The sequence below is a fragment of the Lithobates pipiens genome, unplaced genomic scaffold (assembly GCF_037356315.1).
Source record: "Lithobates pipiens isolate NorthernLeopardFrog02 unplaced genomic scaffold, aLitPip1_a1.2 Scaffold_3, whole genome shotgun sequence".
Taxonomy (NCBI): domain Eukaryota; kingdom Metazoa; phylum Chordata; class Amphibia; order Anura; family Ranidae; genus Lithobates; species Lithobates pipiens.
In genome coordinates, this window is record NW_027507790.1 from 87,956,533 (window position 1) to 87,978,009 (window position 21,477).

Genomic DNA, 21,477 nt, shown 5'->3' on the forward strand with positions numbered 1-21,477 from the left:
ATTCCGACGGATTCTCCGACCGTGTGTACAAGGGCTAAGACATTTTTTAAATATAGAGATATAAATATTTATATTTGAAACTGGAATAATATTTGCTTTCATTTACTGCTTGGGTTTCTTTTTAGCTGTCTCCTAGGGTTTATTTATTTTTTATTTTTTTGGGCCTTTTTCTTCAACAGTGCAAACGTCAATTTTAATAATATTGTTTTTCCCCTTCCTGCTATAAAATCCTAATACGCGTATAATAATTGGTTTGGGCAAAAGTTATAGTGTTTACAATCTATGGGACATTTTTATTTATTTATTTTTACTAGTAATGGTAGTGATCAGCGACTTATAGCGGGACTGCAATATTGCGGCAGACAATCTGACACTGACACTTTTTGGGGATCAGTGGCACTGTACTAATGACACATAGCTGGGAAGGGGTTAACATCAGGGGTGATCAAAGGGTTAACTGTGTGCTTAGCCAGTGTTTTACTATACTGTGTGAGGTGTTTTTACTAGTGGAAGAATTTGGTTAATATACTGCAGGGATAGGCAATTAGCGGACCTCCAGCTGTTGCAGAACTACAAGTCCCATTAGGCATAGCAAGACTCTGACAGCCACAAGCATGACACCCAGAGGCAGAGGCATGATTGGACTTGTCGTTTTGCAACAGCTGGAGGTCCACTAATTGCATATCCCTGATATACTGCATTGGTTACACTCAAAGCAGGGGGCATGCTGAGGGGAAACATGTATCCTGCTTAGAGCTACCTGATGGAGCTCTCCATGGTTCTTTCTGTTCTCATGTGTCAACAACACAGTTCCACTCCTAGTTTGTACTGTATACTCTACCCTGTATACCGCATCATTCTCTCATACTGTATACCCTGCCTGCCCCAGGAAAAAGAAAGCCAGCCCACAATGGTTGGAAACAGGGTGGGAACCCACATTTTGCTGAAAGGAATATGCAGACTACCAATGCTGATTCTGAAAATGCTATTTGCTGGTTGTCTCTGGCTTCATTCTTTTATGAGACAGAAAAAAACATGGGGATTTAAAAGTCTGAATTTGTAATCTGCACATTCTGTCCAGGTCAATGACTCAGAAAGTACCAAAGATACTAAATCTAAATGGCAACCAGGGAACAAACATTTTCAGAAGGAAAGGTCAGGAATGGTAACCTCCATACTTCCTCACTAAAGATTTCCTTTAATGTACAGTACCAGACCTGAATAATTTAGGTTGCCCAGACACATAAAGAGAGTACTCACCAGCTTGTGGCCTATCCCTCTGACAAATGATTGTAATGATTTTTGCAAAAGTACCAGATCATTTGAAACAATGAATCCAAATACATAAAAAATGCAGATATGAAAAAAATTTCTGCTTTTCTGGCAGTATTCTATTAAATACTGAACCAACCAGTAACATACTTCTGGTCTTCGGGTGTCTGAATTGTGGATGAAGTAGTAAAGCAGACACCTTTGGACAGCAGCATTCTGGGGAGTTGGTAGCGTTAGGGTATTTTCAGACCAGTTGCTGTGTTAAAACGCAGCAGCTGGTGTGCGGTACCGTCCAGACAGATCAGTGTATTGCTGATGTGCTGATTTCAGGCATCGCACTGCTCTTTATTTTTATTTTTTATCTGAACCCTGATAAGGCACTTCAATCTATTATGTCTTCCATAACCTGACATCTAGGACTCTACCAGCCCATAAACAATATATAGCAGGGGATTGACTTGACATCCCCTACCTAGACACCAGTCTCAACCCCCTGAAAGATTTCTAGTTAAACATGGCACAAAGGTGCTCCAAGGACTTGGGCACCCTCCAGCAATTTATATAATTCCATCTACAACTGAATGATTATGAAAACATAAAAAGGTGTAATAACATTTATATTTGGGGCTGCCAGAGGCAACAAGACCTGAGAATTTAAAAGAAACAGTAACAAGACTGTTTAAAGTGGCATAAAACTAAAAACTAAAATGTAATATATTGCATATATTTCAGCTTGATAATTTAGTTTATTTTTTATAGACTTTTTCCCCTTTATTTTCACTTGGTGACCAGGTCAGTAACACACTTCTTGCCCTAAGGTGGCTTTCTCTACCTGACCTATCTGACCAAGTCATGCCCAGAATGAGGCATATTTGTGGTGACAATACTTTTACTGTCTACGCTATTATCTAAATTCACAATGAACCACGCAACCACATCAAAAGTCTTTAAAGAGGAAGTAAAGCCTTAATAAAAATAAAAATAGACCCTGCAAGGCAAAGGCATAATGAGCTAGTATCCATAGCATACTAGCTCATTATGAATAGCTTACCTGAGATGGAAGCCCCCAAAGCGAACCTTCGTCAGGCCTCCTCTGATGCTGCCATGATACCCAGAGTGACTTCCGGGTATCGCAGCTCCGGCCCTGTGACTGGCGATGATGTCAACCCCGTGCATGCGCGCAGGAGCGGCTGCTAACAGCAATCATGAAAAAAATAAAACCTAGGAGACAGCTAAAAGAAACCCAAGCAGTAAATGAAAGCAACTATTATTCCAGTTTCAAATATAAATTTATTTAAAAAATGTCTCAGAGATTGTCTGGCATATCAATGGCCCCCCTACCCACACAGTACTCCATGTATCTGCTTCTGACCTCGGGGGCCTTTTGGGGGGGCAAGCCAGGATGGCCAGCTTCAAGTGCCATCAGGTTTGAAGGTCCTGGAAAGTTGGCCTCAGGCCCAACTGAGGCCACATAGTTTGGTGACTTTTTTCTGAGAAAATTGTGCAGAATGCAGCAGGCAAGCACTATATGGTTCAGTTTACATTCCGCCACATGGATTGGTGTCAAAAATAGGCAGAACCGGCTGGCCATTATCCCAAAAGCTTTCTCCATGACTCTTCTGGCTCTGACCAGCCGGTAATTAAAAACATAGGAAATGGCCGCTTCCACCGGACGCTCTCTCTCTCTAATAACCCAGGACAGCAGCAGAATTCTCAACACTCTCCTCTGCTCAAAAAGGTATACGAGCCCCTAATGCCATTAATTTATTCACCAACAGAATGTCCAGTCAATTAACTTGTTTGGCTTTTTACTGCATTGTTTAACCAGTTCCCGACCAGCTGCCATAGTTTTACTGTGGCAGAATGGCACAGGTGAGCGAACGGACATAACCTTATGTCGGTTTGCCCTTTGACCACTAGGGGGCACACCCGTGGCTTGCGGCGAGTGCGTGGCAGGTGAGATGACCGCCAGACACCCGCGATCACTCATGACAGTAAACACACAGATCCCAGTTCTCTCAGGGGAGAGGAGACAGATTGTGTGTCCATACTAAGTATGAACATCGATCTCTTTCCCCTCCTAGTCAGTCACACTCCCCCCACAGTTAGAACACACCTAGGGAACACAGTGTTAAACCCTTCCTGGGCAGTGACATTTATACAGTAATCAATGCCTTTTTATAGCACTGATCGCTGCATAATTGTCATGGGTCCCAAAATGTGTCAAAAGTGTCTGATCTGTCAGCCATATCACAGTCCCAATAAAAATCGCTGATCAACGTCATTACTAGTAAATAAAAAAATAATAATAAAAATGCCATAAATCTATCTCCTATTTTGTAGAAGCTTATACTTTTGTGCAAACCAATCAATATACGCTTATTGGGTTTTTGTTTACCAAAAATATGTAGAAGAATACATATCGGCCTAAACTGAGAATTTTTTTTTTTTATTTGGGAAATTTATTATAGCAAAAAGTAAAAGCTATTGTGTTTATTTCAAAATTGTCACACTTTTGTTTATAGCACAAAAAATAAAAACCACAGAGGTGATCAAATGCCACCAAAAGAAAGCTCTATTTGTGTGAAAAAAGGGAACCTTCCATGGCTGAAGTGGTTAAACAGCATTATAAAAATGGAAGGGTTTTACGGACAATCAAAGTACATCAGTGGTCCAGCTCTCTCCAATCTGTCATGAGCTTCACGCTAGATATTCTTTTTCACGGTGAATAAAGTTCGCTTTATTGATATTAAAGACACAAGTTGCAATTCAGAAATCAGAAGAATACAAATTAAAACAAAATACAGGTGGTGTAGAACACACAACAAAGAAAAAGGAAAATCAGGAGATAGTACAACCCACATAAAATACACATATGTTGTACCACAACCGTCCCCGACATTACCCTGCGAAGGCCGTGGCTAACCCGAGATCATATAAGAGATAATGCAGTATGATAGCCATCATGCCTACATCAAATCCCACAGAGGGAGGGGGGGGGGGTGCATGTAGAGACAAGTAAGACCACGGAAAAAAGAAAAGGGCGGAGGAGGAAAGGGCAAGAGCACGGGGGGGGGGGGAGGGACAAGAGAAGGAAACAGAAAAAGAAGAAAAGAAGGGGGGGGGAGAAGGAGGAGGGGAGGGGGGGGAGAAGGCCGACCCACAGACCCGACGATGAGAATTCCTATATCTATATCCCTGCCCTGTCCCCACCCGTCCATGGCAGCCATATGCCATCAAACTTCCTAGGGCACTTCCTACTAATATATGTCATTTTGTACAACGGGAGGGCCTTATTAATGATGTCCTCCCACAGAGTCAGCGTCGGGGGGGAAGCAGAGGTCCAGCGAAGGAGAATGGCCTTCTTGGCATAATAAAGCAAAAAGGCAATCAGGAGCCTGGAATAGCGCGGCCTCTGTTCCTCGTCCTGAATGCCGAGAAGAGCCAGCTCCGGAGACCGAGGCAAAGAGGCGGCCACCATCGGGCAGCACCAGAACATGTGGAAGAACGTTCCCTCTGCTGCTCCACATCTGGTACAGGCAGGGTCCCGCTGTCGATACAATCTGTGCAACCGCTGCGGAGTGTAATAAACCCTATGTAAAAACTTAGTCTGTATCACCTTATCTCTAGAAGAGATCACCAGACCAAGACTATCCTGGAAACAGTCATCCCAATCCTCCCTCTCCACGGAGGGAATATCCCTCCGCCAGGCTGTCCACAGTTTCTCCATCTTGGGAGAATCCACACTGAGTAGCAAAATGTACAGGGACGAGAGAGGCTTGGAGAGCTGGTCCAGAGACAGTAGGTCCTCCACCGGATCCATAGATAGGGTCGCATTTGCTGGCAGCTGCGCCCTGGCCGCGTGCCTCAGTTGGTGGTAACGGAAATACATCCACCCGGGCAAATCATACTTAGTGGCAAGTTCCCCATACGTCCGCAGAGCACCCCCCGTGATGATATCGCCCAACGTCCGCACCCCATATCTCACCCATACCCTCGAGTCAGGGACCGTCCGAAAGTGTGGGAGGCTAGGGTTCTCCCATATTGGCAGCCTGGGGGACCAGACCCCCGGCCTAATAAACCGTTTCCTGGCCAACCCCCACACCCTGAGCGTCGTTCTAGTTGGAAGTGGAAGCCCCCGGCAAACCCCCGGGCCCTTGTAGACTAAATCGGCGAGATCCTCCAAGGAACCTACCCCAGCCGCTTCAACGCAGTTCGCAGCGTTCGCCCTAGATCGGGCAAACCACCAACGAACCGACACAGGGACCGCCGCCCAATAATAGACCCTGAAGTCGGGCAAAGCCAACCCCCCACAACGCACAGGTAGACACAAAGTGGACCGTGCAATCCTCGGATTAGACCCTCCCCAAATAAAGGAGCCCACACAACCATCCAGTTCCGCAAAAAAAGCTCGTGGGAGCAAAACGGGGGAGTTCCTAAAAAAATAGAGGAACCTAGGGAGGAAGACCATTTTTAACAGGTTAATGCGACCCAGCAGATTCAGGGGAAGCTTCCCCCAGGAGGCACATCTAGCCTTCAGCTGAAGGAGAGCCGGTTTCAAGTTAAGATCAAAGTACTGTGTCGGGTCCCTGCCCACCACTACCCCCAGATACTTGAATTCGGTGACCCACTGTAGGGGAGTGTCCGCCGCAGCCGCCCTCGACCCCGGGTCCAGAGGAAACAGGACGGATTTGGTCCAGTTTATCCTGACCCCAGAGAACCGTCCGAATACATTAAAAATTTCCAATGCCGCCCGTAAGGAGGAATCTGCATCTCTCAAATAGAGCAGAGCATCATCCGCGTAGAGCGACACCTTCTCCTCAAGAGGGCCTACTTTAAGTCCCACCACCCCCGAGGAGGCCCTCAGGGCCACCGCCAGAGGTTCCAACGCCAGCGCAAATAACGACGGGGAGAGGGGGCAGCCTTGCCGGGTGCCCCTCTCCAACCGAAACGCCTCCGACAGCCTACCATTAATACGCAACCGTGCCCTCGGGCCGCTATAGAGCAACTGCAGCCAACTCAGGAAATGGGGACCGAACCCATATCTACGGAGTACCTCCCACAAATATCCCCATTCCACTGAGTCAAATGCCTTTTCGGCATCCAGGGAGGCAACAACCCTGGTCCCAGCATTGTCATGAGGGATAGTTAAATTAAGGAAAAGGCGCCTCAGGTTGATGTCGGTACCCTTACCGGGCATAAACCCCGTCTGGTCTACATGAACAAGGCTCTCCAGAACCTGTGCCAGCCGATTCGCTAGGACCTTTGCCAACAATTTGGCATCGACATTTATCAAGGAGATCGGGCGATAGGACGCACAATCCTCTGGGTCCTTACCCGGCTTGGGCACCAACACCACAATCGCCTCCGACATGGAGTCGGGGAGCGACCCCCCCTCCAAGGACTGGGCGAATAAAGAAACCAATTTAGGGGCCACCAACTCCTGATAAGTAGCGTAGAATTCAACAGGGATTCCACGCTAGATATTCTTTAACCACTTGACCACTTGAAGATTTACTCCCCTTCATGACCATGCCATTTTTTGTGATTTTTTTTGATCACCTCTGTGTTTTTTATTTTATTAAAAAAAAACTGTAAATTTTGAATATATATATATTTTTTTTTTTTTTTTTTTTTTTTTTCTTCCTGCTATAAAATCCTAATAAGCGTATACTAATTGGTTTGCGCAAAAGTTATAGTGTCTACAATCTATGGGACATTTTTATTTATTTATTTTTACGAGTAATGGCAGTGATCAGCGACTTTTAGCGGGACTACAATATTGCGGCAGACAATCTGACACTGACACTTTTTGGGGACCAGTGGCACTGTACTAATGACACATGGCTGGGAAGGGGTTAACATCAGGGGCGATCAAAGGGTTAACTGTGTGCCTAGCCAGTGTTTTACTATACTGTGTGAGGTGCTTAGTGCACCTGCGTGCCGCTGTCTATGGCGCCTGCCGTAGACAGCGGCAGGTGTAGGTTTAGGAGGTATTTCTTGGACCTACAGGTAAGCCTTAATCTAGGCTTACCTGTAGGTCAACGTGGTCTGTAAGGGTTTACAACCACTTTAAGAAACTGACAAAACAGCCTTTGGTATCTGACAAGTTTCTATGATGCCCCATTCGAACCTCAGCATTTTATAGCTTGAAGCTCCAACACACTGGAGGAGAAAAAAAATGAGTTATTCTCTATATAGTTGGTTCACATCTCCACTCAAAGTCGCCTGAAGACAAATGCCTAAAGTTCTGGAGCTTTTTTATAGTTGAAATTGTGTGTTTTTGGCACGTTTTTATTTCCATAGCCATTTGCACATTTTTAAGCACATTCGCACATTTTTGAGTGATTTTCTGCTCAGATGAAAGAATGTAAAAAAAAAAAAAATTAAAGTAATTATATATGACTAAATAAATGTAAAATAAATACACAAATAACGAAAAATCATCAAAAAAATTAAATAAAACAAAAAATTTATAATAAGTAATTATACATAAATAAATAAAGAAATAAATAACAATTAACCCCTAACCTTAAAACAATATGAAATAAATTATTATTATTATTATTAATAATAATAAAATAATAATAAATGAGCACCCAAACCCTCTAAAAATTATAATAATATTATTAATAATAATAATGTATTGTTATTATTATTATTATTGTTATCATTATTAATAATAGTAATGTATTTATTTATTTTGTGTTAGGGTGTATGTTTTTTTCTTCTTCTTCTTCTTATTTTTTAGGGTTAAGTGTTCATTTTTTTTATTATTACAGAGTATTCATGTATTGTATTTATTTATGATTATTTTTATTTATTTGTATATGTACTTTAGATTTGTTTATTAATTTATTATTATAATTATGGGGCCCCAACAGAGCAAGACCTGAAGATCAGTTAGGTCTGCAGGATCAGGTAAGGATGTATGCGGGGTGGACAGAGCTCAGGCAACTCGCGTCCTCACATCCTGATCATTGGCCACGCTCCCCAGATATTTTTAAGTACCGTAATTTGTCACTATTCCATTAATGTGTGCAATTTTAAATCATAACATAGGGGGCTGTGTAATTTCCGGGGGGGGGGGGGGGGTCTGTGTAAAATGCAGGAGGGCTGTGTAATGTAAAGGGGTCCAGAGGTAAGGGGGCTGTGTAATGTAAAGGGGTCTAGAATTGCGAGGGGCTGTGTATTATAAGGTTCAGGGGTTAAGGGTAAGGTTAAGGGGTCCAGATTATTATCTTCATATCATATATCCTTCACATACATTGAATCCGACCCTAAAGTAGAAAAAGGTTGCTGACCCCTCCCATAGAGCAATATCCAAAACAAATTCTACCACATAACAATACAGCAATGTAAATCCTCCAGTTCCTAAACAAGTCACATTCAGCCAATTGCTGACACTTTGGGACTTACAGTTCCTCTGGGCTGCAGATACACAGCTCAGTGATATACAGTATCACACAAAAATGAGTACACCCCTCACATTTTTGTAAATATTTTATTATATCTTTTCATGTGACAACACTGAAGAAATGACACTTTGCTACAATGTAAAATAGTGAGTGTACAGCTTGCATAACAGTGTAAATTTGCTGTCCACTCAAAATAACTCAACACACCATTAATGTCTAAACCACTGGCAACAAAAGTGAGTACACCCCTAAGTGAAAATTGGGCCCAATTAGCCATCCCTCCCGGTGTCATGTGACTTGTTAGTGTTACAAGGTCTCAGGTGTGAATAGGGAGCAAGCGCATTAAATTTTGTGTTATCTCACTCTCTCATACTGGTCACTGAAAGTTCAACATGGCACCTCATGGCAAAGAACTCTCTGATGATCTGACAAAAAGAATTGTTGCTCTACATAAAGATGGCCTAGGCTATAAGAAGATTGCCAAGACCCTGAAACTGAGCTGCAGCACAATGGCCAAGACCGTACAGCAGTTTAACAGGACAGGTTACACTCAGAACAGGCCTCGCCATGGTTGGCCAAAGAAGTTGAGTGCATGTGCTCAGTGTCATATCCAGAGGTTGTCTTTGGGAAATAGATGATAAATGTGAGTGGTGCCAGCATTTATGCAGAGGTTGATAGATGTGGGGGGTCAGCCTATCAGTGCTTTGACCATACTCCGCACACTGCATCAAATTAGTCTGCATGGCTGTCATCCCAGAAGAAAGCCTCTTCTAAAGATAATGCACAAGAAAGCCCGCAAACAGTTAGCGCAAGACAAGCAGACTAAGGACATGCATTACTGGAACCAGGTCCTGTGGTCTGATGAGACCAAGATAAACTTATTTGGTTCAGATGGTGTCAAGCGTGTGTGGCGGCAACCAGGTGAGGAGTACAAAGACAAGTGTGTCTTGCCTACAGTCAAGCATGGTGGTGGGAGAGTCATGGTCTGGGGCTGCATGAGTGCTGCCGACACTGGGGAGCTAGAGTTCATTGAGGGAACCATGAATGCCAAAATGTACTGTGAAACACTGAAGCAGAGCATGATCCCCTACCTTCAGAGACTGAGCCGCAGGGCAGTATACCAAAATGATAATGACCCCAAACATACCTACAAGATGACCATTGCCTTGCTAAAAAAGCTGTGGGTAAAGGTGATGAACTGGCCAAGCATTTCTCCAGACCTAAACCCTATTAGGCATCTGTGGGGCATCCTCAAACGGAAGATGAAGGAGAGCAAGGTCTCTAACATCCACCAGCTCTGTGATGTCCTCATGGAGGGGTGGAAGTGGACTCCAGTGGCAGCTTGTGAATCTCTGGTGAACTCCATGCCCAAGAGGGTTAAGGCAGTGCTGGGAAATAATGGTGGCCAAACCAAATATTGACACTTTGGGCACAATTTGGACATTTTCACTTTTGTTGCCAGCGGTTTATACATTAATGGCTGTGTGTTGCGTTATTTTGAGGGGACGGCAAATTTACACTGTTATACAAGCTGTACACTCACTACTTTACATTGTAGCAAAGTGTAATTTCTTCAGTGTTGTCACATGAAAAGATATAATAAAATATTTACAAAAATGTGAGGAGTGTACTCACTTTTGTGAGATACTGTATATGATGCAGCATTCTATGGAGAAGACAATAAGGCATCTATATAAAGTCCGACCACCAGAAACCTATCACGTTGGACCTTGTTAGCTATAAAGTATTGTCATTACCCGGTTTTGGCTGTGTGGTTCCTGGATAGAGTTCACCACACATATTCATTTCTAATTCTTCAATGTCAACTCAAGGTCTCAGTAACATTAGTCGTATTTGTACTACAACAAATGTTAATGTCATTTTGTAATGTATGTTGTTTGCAGAATCAGAGATTTTTTCAAAATGTCTCCAACGCTTCCCAAAGAGAGTCATCCTTGCTCCCTCTTCCTCACTGTTGCAAACACTTGCCATCATGCTGCTGAGGATTTGACCTAACATATTCATTTAAAAACGCCATTCGTTCTTGTCACCTGCTGCAGAATTAAATTAAACTAACAAGAATTTGCAGGGCAAAAGCTGGCAGTAAATTTGGGCAAATCTAGTCAGAGAGGTGTGCTAGAATCTCCTTTCATCCTTATAAATATGCCCCATATACTTTGTTTGAGAAGATTCACCCCTGCGTGTAAGCATGGTAGGATTATTAAAAGCTAGTCCAATTTTCTATACTAAAGTGTATATGCTTCAAAATGTCCTAGGTAACTGTCTGAATATTTATTCCATGTTTACTGAACAATCGCACTGTGCCTGCTCATGTAATAATACAGTATTCTGTGGCACATTTACAATAGACTCTGCAGGTCCCTGAACATTTGGGCTGGGAATTCATTCATTGATTCTTACTCAAGGATAAAGAATGCCCAAGCCCCATAGAGATTAGATATTTCCCAGGACATCAGCTTAACCTATAAAATTATTCCATAAAAACCTGTTCGTACATAGGGTAGACATTTTACCATCCACAGGTAAGAGCAATAGCTTGCTATTAATACCTACCATTTGTCCAAAAATGATGCAGATGATTGTTTACACAATCATTCTTGAATTGGGAACAGAATTAAAAGCACGTAAGGATGTCTCAAGGATTCATGCAACATAACAGAACAAAAAAAAGCAATTCTCTGGCAGAATATCCTTTTTGAAGCCTGCTGAGGGCTGAATTTAAATTGCATGCCACTCAAACTAAATGCAATATAGGCCTGGGTAATTCTCAGTCCTCCTGAGCAGAGCTGAATCTTCTCCCTTCTCTCAAAATGCAATGGAGCATATCCATTTTATTTTCTACCTTAATGTTGTTAAATAATCAAATTTATGGAAGTTTATCAGTTTGATGTTTCTGAAGCCAAATGAAAGATAAAATAAGGCACATCTTTTAATAGCAATGAAAAAAAAAAAACATATTTGAGGCTTTAAAGCGATAAAACTGTATTGGGAAGAAAAAAAAAAAACATTTAGTTTTTTTATATTTCCCACCTACCTAGACTGCTATATATTGCAGGGATTTCTACAAAATTTTAAGACGGAACCCTATCTGCTTCCTTTTTTTTGAGATATTGCAAATATCTTTTTTTTCCTGTGGAGTGGAATGTTTTGTGTTTGAATAATGTGTAGTTTTTTTTAAATCTGGTGTTCATCTGACAGAAAAAGTACCAGCGTTTTTTCAAGAGGGCCCCTCCCCCTTGCCAAATGCATTACAATTTAAAAAACACCTATAGGATGTAATAAGGCTAGATAACATACTTAACTTTCCTTTGGCTTCATTAGTAATGGGATGATGTCATGTTGTCATGGAATGTTGGGAACTGCAAATCTTGCAAGGAGATGCTGCAGCACAGTGCTGGAAGTTTCATCCACCTCTACTGTGCTAATTTTTGTGCTGGATGATTTACATATATACATATATGGGTCCAGGAAGACAGGAATGTTTCCCCATTATTTGGGTTGTGGTCTTTAGAGGATATGAGTATGGTTTGGAATACTCAGGGGTTCTCACCTATGCTATGCAATGTGAAAGATTTTAGTTGCAGCTTAAGGCTCCATTCACACCATGACGTTACTTTGTGCGGGCAGAATTGCCGCGATTCTGCCCTGCGAATCAGAAACGCTGCAAATCACTAAACCCCCTGGCAATCCCCATTATTTTGAATGCCACCAAATCGCAGCATGATTTTGCCACGTTTGTAACCCGATGAATCGCTGTAAAATTGTGCAAACAGAATTGCGGGCCACCTGACACCCAAAACAAGTACAAGAACTTCTTTTGGGTGTCGGGCATCCTGCAATTCTGTTTGCACGATTTTACCGCGATTCGTAGGGTGACAATGGTGGCAAAATCACGCTGTGATTTGGTTTCAAAATAGTGGGGATAGCAAAGGCATCCCACGATTTGCAGCGTTTCCGAATCGTGGGCAGAATGACTGCGTTTCTGCCCGCAAAACGGAATGCCATGGTGTGAATGGAGTCTTTTAAGCTCTTATATGGGATCCACAATTTGGAAAGACTAGGTGGGAAAAAGCCTCCAACCCTGATGACTTTGGTCCTGGAAGTGTTTACCTCCCCTTCAGGATAGGCCTGAAAAGGAACAAGAAGGATTCTGTATCTGTCTGTGAGGCATAGTAGAGCAGAACACAGCTGTGTGTGAAAGTGTGTATTGTCTTGCGACTGAGACATTGTTTGCTGAACTCCTGCAGCCTTTCTTTACCTGAAGCAGATGGGAACTTTAAACCCTAGCATGGGACTGGTATACTGGTGGTGAACTGTTGTAATGTTTTCAATATATCAGAATTAAGGTCTGTTTTGTGTTGACTTTATTGGAGAAAGCTGTGTTGTTTTGCTGGTTCTGAAAGATTAATAAAGATTGTTTATAATATTCCAATATAGTTTGATTTATAAGAGATCTGTTGGTGGATGGATTTTCAATAATAATTTTATTTTGGTGAAAATATACATTATATACATAAGAACTATACATTATATAACATTTCAGTGGTTCTCAACCCTGTCCTCAAGTACTCCAACACACAGGTGCTTTAAATCAGAGTCAATGGCTTGGTATTTTAGACAGCTATTTTATCAAATGCCGCGTACACGTGATCGAATTGCCGGACAATTCGATCGTGTGTGGGCTCCAGCGGACTTTTTCATTGTAAAGTCCAGCGGACTTAGAAAGTCGTTTTGACTCAAAATTTGTCCGCCGGACTTGGCTTTCAGCGGACAATCCGTTCGTCAGTGTGCTAGTCCGGTGGACTAAGAATGACGCATGCTCAGAAGCAAGTACGAGAAGGAAGCCATTGGCTACTGGCTATTGAACTTCCTTTTTCTAGTCCCGCTGTACGTGCTGTATGTCATCGTGTTAGAAATCGCTGGACTTTCGGAGTGTCCGTGTGTGGCCAAGTCCGTTCGTTAGAAAGTCTGGCGGATTGTTTGCCGGACTAGGTCTGCCGGACAATTCGATTGTGTGTACGCGGCATAAGAGAAATTACCAAAATTGGGTACTTGAGGTTTGAGAACCACTGTAATACTTAACACAATGGACCACATGCTTGTGGATGCCTAAGCCTTATTTTAAATTAGGTCAATTAGTTCCAGTCTCATTTATCACAGTCATCTACAATGCAGGAAGTTTCTCTAATCTATTTGCATATGAATTTTGTACTAATAACACAAATTTTTTTTTAAAGAACAATTTTTATCTAATAACACTATTTAAACATTTTTCTATGGGGGTAATCTCATTTGTGGTACCCATATTTTCTTTTACTTGTATTAATATAATTGATAATCCTAGTGAGGACATCTGCCCAATATTTTGAAAAGAGAATCCCTCTTAAATCAATTTAGATTCCATCAATTTTAGATGTTATAACGGACACTGCAAGGAGTGTCTTCTCAGCAAGATGTGGAGTACTCAATATTCCCCAGATCTAAACTGGAGGGTAATGTCACACACACCAATCGCCACAAACAGGTTTTTTTAAATGTTTATTTTACACCCCTGCTCTGGGCTGGCTAAAGACAGTGTTATGGCTGAGTGGTAACTAGCTGAACTGCAATCTATCTTTTAGGTCTCGTTAGGTTCTCCCTAAACCTGTTTGTTGATTACTCCTGCCTTCTGTTGGATGAATGCTCCAGCAGCAATACCATGGGAGGGTCTACTATTGGGGTTATGAATGTTTATCAGATCCTAGCCAGTTCCTGGGAGGCTGACCCATAAAGCAAAGCTGGGCAAAAGATAAATATTTACGAGAAGCTGATTAAAAGGCTCTCTCTCCTCTGGGCTTTCCCCTGCAAGGAGGCATGTGTGTTACAAAGAAGTTATTACTAGCTAGGTGTTGCATACTGGGGCTTGAGGAAACTTGCCTGTGGAAGCTCAGATGGAGAGGTGGGATCTAATGCCGCGTACATACGACCGGACTTAGGTCCGACAGACTTTCGACGGAGTTCTGACAGAGTTCTGACGGACTTTCCGAATGAACGGACTTGGCCATACACAATCACACCAAAGTCCGACGGATTCAAATGTGATGACGTACGACCGGACTAGAATAAGGAAGTTCATAGCCAGTAGCCAATAGCTGCCCTCGCATCGGTTTTTGTCCGTCGGACTAGCACACACACGAGCGGATTTCTCGGTAGGAACTGGGTCCGGCGGAGTTCTTTCGGAAAAATTTGAAACATGTTCCATTTCTAAAGTCTGTCAGACTTTTGCAAATCAAAAGTCCGCTGCAGCCCACACACGATCGAATAGTCTGCCGGAATCATTCCGTCAGACTTCTGATGTTGAAAAGTCTGGTCGTGTGTACGCGGCATTACACTTGTAGCTCCAAGTATGGAAGTACTCATTGAGGGTTAGACGCCAGTAGGTGCTACAGAAGTACTGTGACTGCTCCCATAGGACCACAGTTTTTCCTAGAATTCCCCTCTCCATCAGTATTATTTTGAGGCTGCTGCTAAAGGTCTTAGTACTAATAATACTAGGATTATTCAGGAAGATCTCCTCCAAGTTTCATGTGCCTGGGGCAGGGCCGCTGTTAGAAATCATGGGGCCCCACACAGCTTACCTGACATGATTGGCAGTGCACAGTGAGATGCTGTTAGGTCTTGTTTATTTTTGTGTGTGGGTGGGGGGGCAGTAAAAATGTGCAGCTGAGACACAGTTTTACCGTCCCCCAACCACTCCCCCTTACGCTGCAAAGCTACTGCTTCTGTAGTATGGCTGCAGGGTGTTTTACACAACATCCCGTCACTACTGCTGCACTATGGTAGTAGTGCCTTTGCAGCATAAGGGGGAGTTGTTGGAAGATGGTAACACTGTGGCTGAGCTGCACATTTTTACTACCTCATCCCAACCAAACACAAAAGTAAACCTAACAGCATCTCACTGTGCTTATGTGATCATCATTGTTATCATGATGATGATCACGCAGTACATAAGATGTGTTGGATGCCACTGTATGGATGTGTCTCTGTACCCTCCAGAAAGCAAAAATTGTGAGCCTGCCCGTGCATCTGGATCCTTGTGCTGCCTGCGCTCTAGGCCACTTCTTTCTTCAATCATCTCCCACCGCACGGCTACAGCCCCACCCTCTGCCCTCCTCAGTTACTGAGGGAGGAAAGGAGAATCACTCCACCAGAGATCGGCTGTCATCAGCCGCGGCCAGAAGGAACTTTAAAAAGTGCAGCTGCGGCTTTAGACGCCTGTGCCCCAAAATTAAAATAATAGTCCCTCTCTACTAATCACCTCCTGAGCCCCTCTGCTGCACTGATTATTCCCAGGTAAAATATATTTATGTTACAGCAAGCCTAGGAGCAGTGTCACCTGGGCAAAGTGTTTTCACCATAGTTGAAGAATAAAGTTTCCTGGGCCTCCCTGCTGAGCCAGGCCCCGTACAGGAGGGCTGGTTGTACTGCCCTATCGGCGGCCCTGGGTGTCCTGTACCCTCAACCCCCATCCCTGTATTTTTCATGAAAACCTGCAATAAACCTTAAAAAGACCTCTAGACTGAAGCCTGAGTTTGTTGGGGTGCTTCTGAGATAGGTGCAAGGTCCACTTTAAAGAGGCCCCAGAAATGGTAAAAAAGTTAAGTTAGAGTTAAATTTTTTTAATACAAATGTTTACTTTATTCAACCTCTTTGTGCAACAATATATAAAGTGTATTTACTAAGGTACTTCCCTGTCTTTTGTACCTCTATTAAGAAGGTTGGGGTGGGGGCATTACTTGTACCCACAGATTGTGACATCTTTTAATTAAGTACAGTTGGAACAAGTTGCAACAAGAAAACCCAATAAGTGAAATGCTAACACTGTACAACAAAAACTGCAAATTTACTACAGTCTGACACTGGTTACCCTAGATTTAACAGAGCCCCTCATATATCAAATATAAAGATTGACTTCCTGATACCTTTCCTCTGCATTAATTTTTGAACTCCAGGAATATGTTGGTGCATCGTGAAACAAAAAATGCAACAAAGAAGACTTAGGACTATTGAGTAGTTAGAATTCTATGTCAGGCAAGAATGGTACAACATTCAACTCCCAGAATTACAGAAACTGGTCTCCTCAGATTCCAAACATTTACAGAGTGTTGTTAAAAGAGGGAATGCTACACCGTGGTAAACATGGCCCTGTCCCAACTTTTTTGAGATATGCTGCTGCCATCAATTTCAAAATGACATTATAAAATGGTAAATTTTCTCAGTTTAAACATTTGATATGTTTAATATTATCTATTGTGAACAAAATAAGGGTTTATTAGATTTGCAAATCATCACATTCTGTTTTAATGTAGATCTTACACAGTGTCACAACTTTTTTTGAATTGAGGTTGTAAATACTAAGTGACTGTGATAATACCAGCTTCTAAAGAACTAATAGGTTTATGTTTATTTATCTAGCAAACAAAACTGACCAATAAATGTAAGTAACCAGAAACTAATGCTAGATGATAACATCATGTTTCAACTTTTATTACACCATAGCTAATTATGCTGAAGGCTTGCACTAGAAGGCTGCAAATGATCAAGTTCACAGAATAGTTTTGAGTAATGTTCAATGGCCCACTCACACTAGAATGCATTGTGGGAAATACGCATTCCATGCGCATTTTCAACACCGTGTTCAGGGCGCACTACAGTTGCGATCTACAGCGAGTATTGATGTTAACTTTAACAACCTAAACACAGGTCACAAATGCAGTGTTTGCCTGCACCGGATCGCATGGTGCCAGTTGCAGTGAGTTTCCAAAAATGGTGTGGGGCAGTGTGATTTGAGCCCATTCCAAATGAATGTGCTTAAATCTCACCGCACTGAACAGCACGTAAATCATACAGGAACACGCAGTGTGCTCATGTGTGATTCCTAGTGTAAAGCTGCCCTAAGTCCAGAAATAATATAATGGAGCCCAGAATTAGCTTCTGCATTGTGGGGGATTTGGGCAATAACAATGTAAAACGAGAAACAAGGGGGGGAGGTGACTAACCTCAACGGGACTTTTACCGGTATCATATAATAACCAAAAGAAAAAATCAAATAACAATCATTCAAAAAGATTTCTTAGAGAAGAAGAAAGATGGTTATTTTATATAGAGACAATTTTTATTATACAAAAAACATCAAATTTTTGTTAAAAACACAATACATGATTATTTCCATACAGTACATTCGGATCAGGAGAGAACACTGATAAATTCGATCAAAATAACGAGGTGCTCGACATGTTTCACTCATAAGGCGAGTTTCTTCAGGAGCTTTGGATACTTTAAATAAATGTACAACTGCATGAAAAAGAAGGATATATAGAACAAAATAAAGATTAAATAGTACATTGTATCATTGTATAGAATAGACTGGTGGGCAAGACAAACAAACACACCAATTGAACTAATTGCTAATTACATAGGATTGTTATAAATTAAATATATGCATGTAAAGAAAAGGGGAAACAAAACAGGTTGGTCAATAATCGAGAAGACTGAGGGGTCATACACTCACCCAGTGTGTATTCACATATCTGAAGGAGATCACATAGTGTACTGCAGTATGGAAATCCTCAATAAAAATGGAGAAATAAGGAAAAGACACCCAGTTCAAAAGGGCCTGTAAGGAGGTGCTTCAAATAGCGGTTTACAAATATGCTGAAAGAAGAAAGAAAAAAGATTTCCAAAGTGGATTAGGAAAACTAAAGTATGTGCTAACAAAAGGTCGCTCAAATTTTGCAACTTCAAGAGTTGCATAGGTTAGTGTATGATTTGAGTAATAAATTCAGAGTTAACTACCTGATCAGATCCACATTGAAAAGCCTGAAAATATGTCAGGGAATCCGAAAAAAGCCAAAGGTGTAACAGCTGGTGTCCAGAATAATCAATGGAGAGTATCATCCTATTCAATTGCACAGCAGGTAGAAAAGTGCTTAATGTTCACATAGGGCTAGCGAATCTGGTCTGCATAAAAGAGACAGACCAGCAAACAAAGCCAGAAATTAGTTACATTACACAGTGTTGCTGAAGTTCAGTATCAAATGTGAGGCTGAAGCCTTAATATACCAGAGAGACCTCAAACATACCTGTTAGCACAGACAGAATAACCAATGTCAAAACCTCCACTGAGAGAGAGTAAGGCAGACAAGCTGCTGCCTTATGAAGCCCTCCTCCCAAATTAGCAGGCGTCTGGGAACGCCCCCGATGGGCGGGCGGAAATACTATCCACAGCTGAGTCTCGGAAGGAACCGAGGGGCCATTTTGGAAAGTCCACAAAGCCATCCACAGTGATGGCAAAGAGGAAACTTCCCAAAATACACCTACCTACGTTCTGTGTACAAACGGAGACACAGAATAAGCCACATACACTGGGGGAATCTAAAGAAAACTGTGCATAGATTAGAATGAAAGAGCAGTGAGAGGAAAAGCCAGGTAGTGAGAGTGTTACATTCCTAAGCTCTGATGCTGAACATCAGTGGAAAGGAACAATACCGCTGTCCAAATCATCTGCTCATTGATTACTAACAGTGAAGGACAGTGATCCACCTTCATTGAGGAGCATATAAAGCTGCTTCTATATGAAGGGGAGACTGTCCTATACTATGAGACATTATAGTAGCCAACCCAGTGCAGAACAAAAAAGGGGACTTATATACATACAGCTAAGTTCCAATGGATCAGGTTGGCACGGGTCTGTCGTAAAGCCCGGGGCGCCCATACAGGCTTCAATTCTAGGGTGTCTCATCCTTATATTTCTGAAGTTTAAATTTTAAAGATATTCTTAAAAATAGAGTATATAACCAAATAAATTAAGGCTAGAATAAGATAGCAGAGAATTTATCTCACTCTAAAGTGACACAATTACTGCCAGGTGAGTATTTAAAGATACCCCAGTCTCTCGATTAATCGACAATTGAGTCATGTAAATTTATACATAAGTGCATAAAAGCGCATCTAATCAATAACAGAGGAAAAGAAGCAGAAAAAGAAAAATTCAGAATAGAATTGAATAAAAAAAAAAAAAAAAAAAAAAAAAAAAAAGGAAAGAAAAAGAGAAAGAAAAAATCAAGGAGAAATAATATAAACCTCAGAGAAAAGGTTTGTAGCTTAATGAGTCATTCAAGCCAGGGGCATGGGTAGCCCCTAAGGTGTAAATCCATCGAGCCTCTTTTTGTAAAAGTATACGATCAAAGTTACCACCCCTCTCACCTGGGGGATATGTTTCCAGTGCAAAAAAGTGCATGCAAGTCTCGTCAAATGCATGAAACAGACCCATGTGCCTGCTAATGGGTGTCTCCATTTTTTTAGCACGAACAAGGGATACATGGTCCCTAATTCGGCAAAAAAACGGACGTTTGGTCTTTCCTACATAATAAGCCCCACAGTTGCACATCATAAGGTAAACAATACCAATCGACTGACAGGTGGCTAGAAATTTCGGTTTGTAAATTTGACCATTAGGCAACATTATGTCTCTAGAGGCAAATAGAAAACGGCAGTAATTACACCTATGGCAAGGTCTAGTGCCCATGTCCCTATTTTTTGTTATTTTCGCTTTTGCCGGAATATAATGACTCCGGACCAACTTGTCACGGAGTGATTGAGGCCGTCTGTATGTAATAGATGGGCCATCTCCAACAAACTTGCAGATTTTAGGGTCTGCACGTAGCAGGTACCAATACTTGTTTAAAATATTACGTACTTGCTGATGTTGCCCCGAAAAGCGTGTAATCACTCGAGTCTGGACATTGTCTTTGGGAGTTTTATTGCCATAGATCAATGTAGATCTAGTTTGTTTTTTTGCCTTAAGATAAGAGCGCTTGAGACACTTATGGCTGTAGCCACGTTGCCGCAAACGTTCCTGTAATAGTTTAGCCTCTCTCTCGAAAAGTTCATCACTGCTACAATTTCTTCTAACCCTGAGATATTGACTGTAAGGTATACTGGACACCAAAGGAGGGGGGTGGGAACTGGTAGCGTGTAGTACCGTATTAGCTGCGGAGGGTTTACGGAAAAGAGTGGACCCCAGGCTTCCATCAGAATTGATGAAAATCTGGAGATCCAGAAAAGTAAGGGAGGTTTGGCTCCTCTCCAACGTAAATTTCAAATTAAATTCATTGATTTTCAAATTTTCAAAGAAAATCAGAAGATCCCCCTCGGTTCCTGTTCAGACAAAGAAAATATCGTCTATGTAGCGCCTCCAGATTGGAATCTGATCAAAGGCACCACGCAGACTTTCCTGTGCAAGAAGGTGACGCTCCCACCCCCCCAGGTACAGGTTGGCATACGATGGGGCACATTTGGTCCCCATCGCAACCCCCTGCACCTGGAGGTAATGGGAGCCACCGAACATGAATATGTTGTTCTCCAAAATGAACCTAAGGAGATTCAATATGAAATTAGAATATAGGGGGGTACAGTTGCCGCCCTCGGAAATGAAAACCTCCACAACTTGAACCCCAGCTAAGTGGGGTATGGAGTTGTAGAGGGCCTCAACATCAAGGGCGACAAGCCATGCATCCTGAGGAACAGATATGCCCTCCAGGGCCTTGAGTAAGTCCAACGTATCCTGCAAATAGGAGGCCAAGCGCTCAACATGAGGACGAAGAAAATCGTCTACAAGCTCGCTGGCCTTCTCAGTTAGACATTCATTACCGGAGACAATGGGGCGTCCAGGCGGTCTGGTAGGGTGTTTGTGGATTTTCGGCAGTACGTACAGGGTGGGAGTTTT

The 21,477-nt window shown here is 42.2% G+C and overlaps 1 protein-coding gene and 1 long non-coding RNA gene across 2 annotated transcripts in view; both read right to left on the minus strand.

Moving 5' to 3' along the window:
- CUX2 (cut like homeobox 2) overlaps positions 1 to 21,477 on the minus strand; it is a 598,839-nt gene that overhangs the window by 265,046 nt on the left and 312,316 nt on the right. The window lies entirely within an intron of this gene.
- On the minus strand, positions 17,844 to 19,709 carry LOC143940537 (uncharacterized). The gene is made up of 4 exons (XR_013263883.1): positions 18,833 to 19,709; positions 18,546 to 18,710; positions 18,262 to 18,404; positions 17,844 to 18,044 (listed from the first exon to the last, which is right to left on the minus strand). It is a non-coding gene; the product is annotated as an uncharacterized LOC143940537 (long non-coding RNA).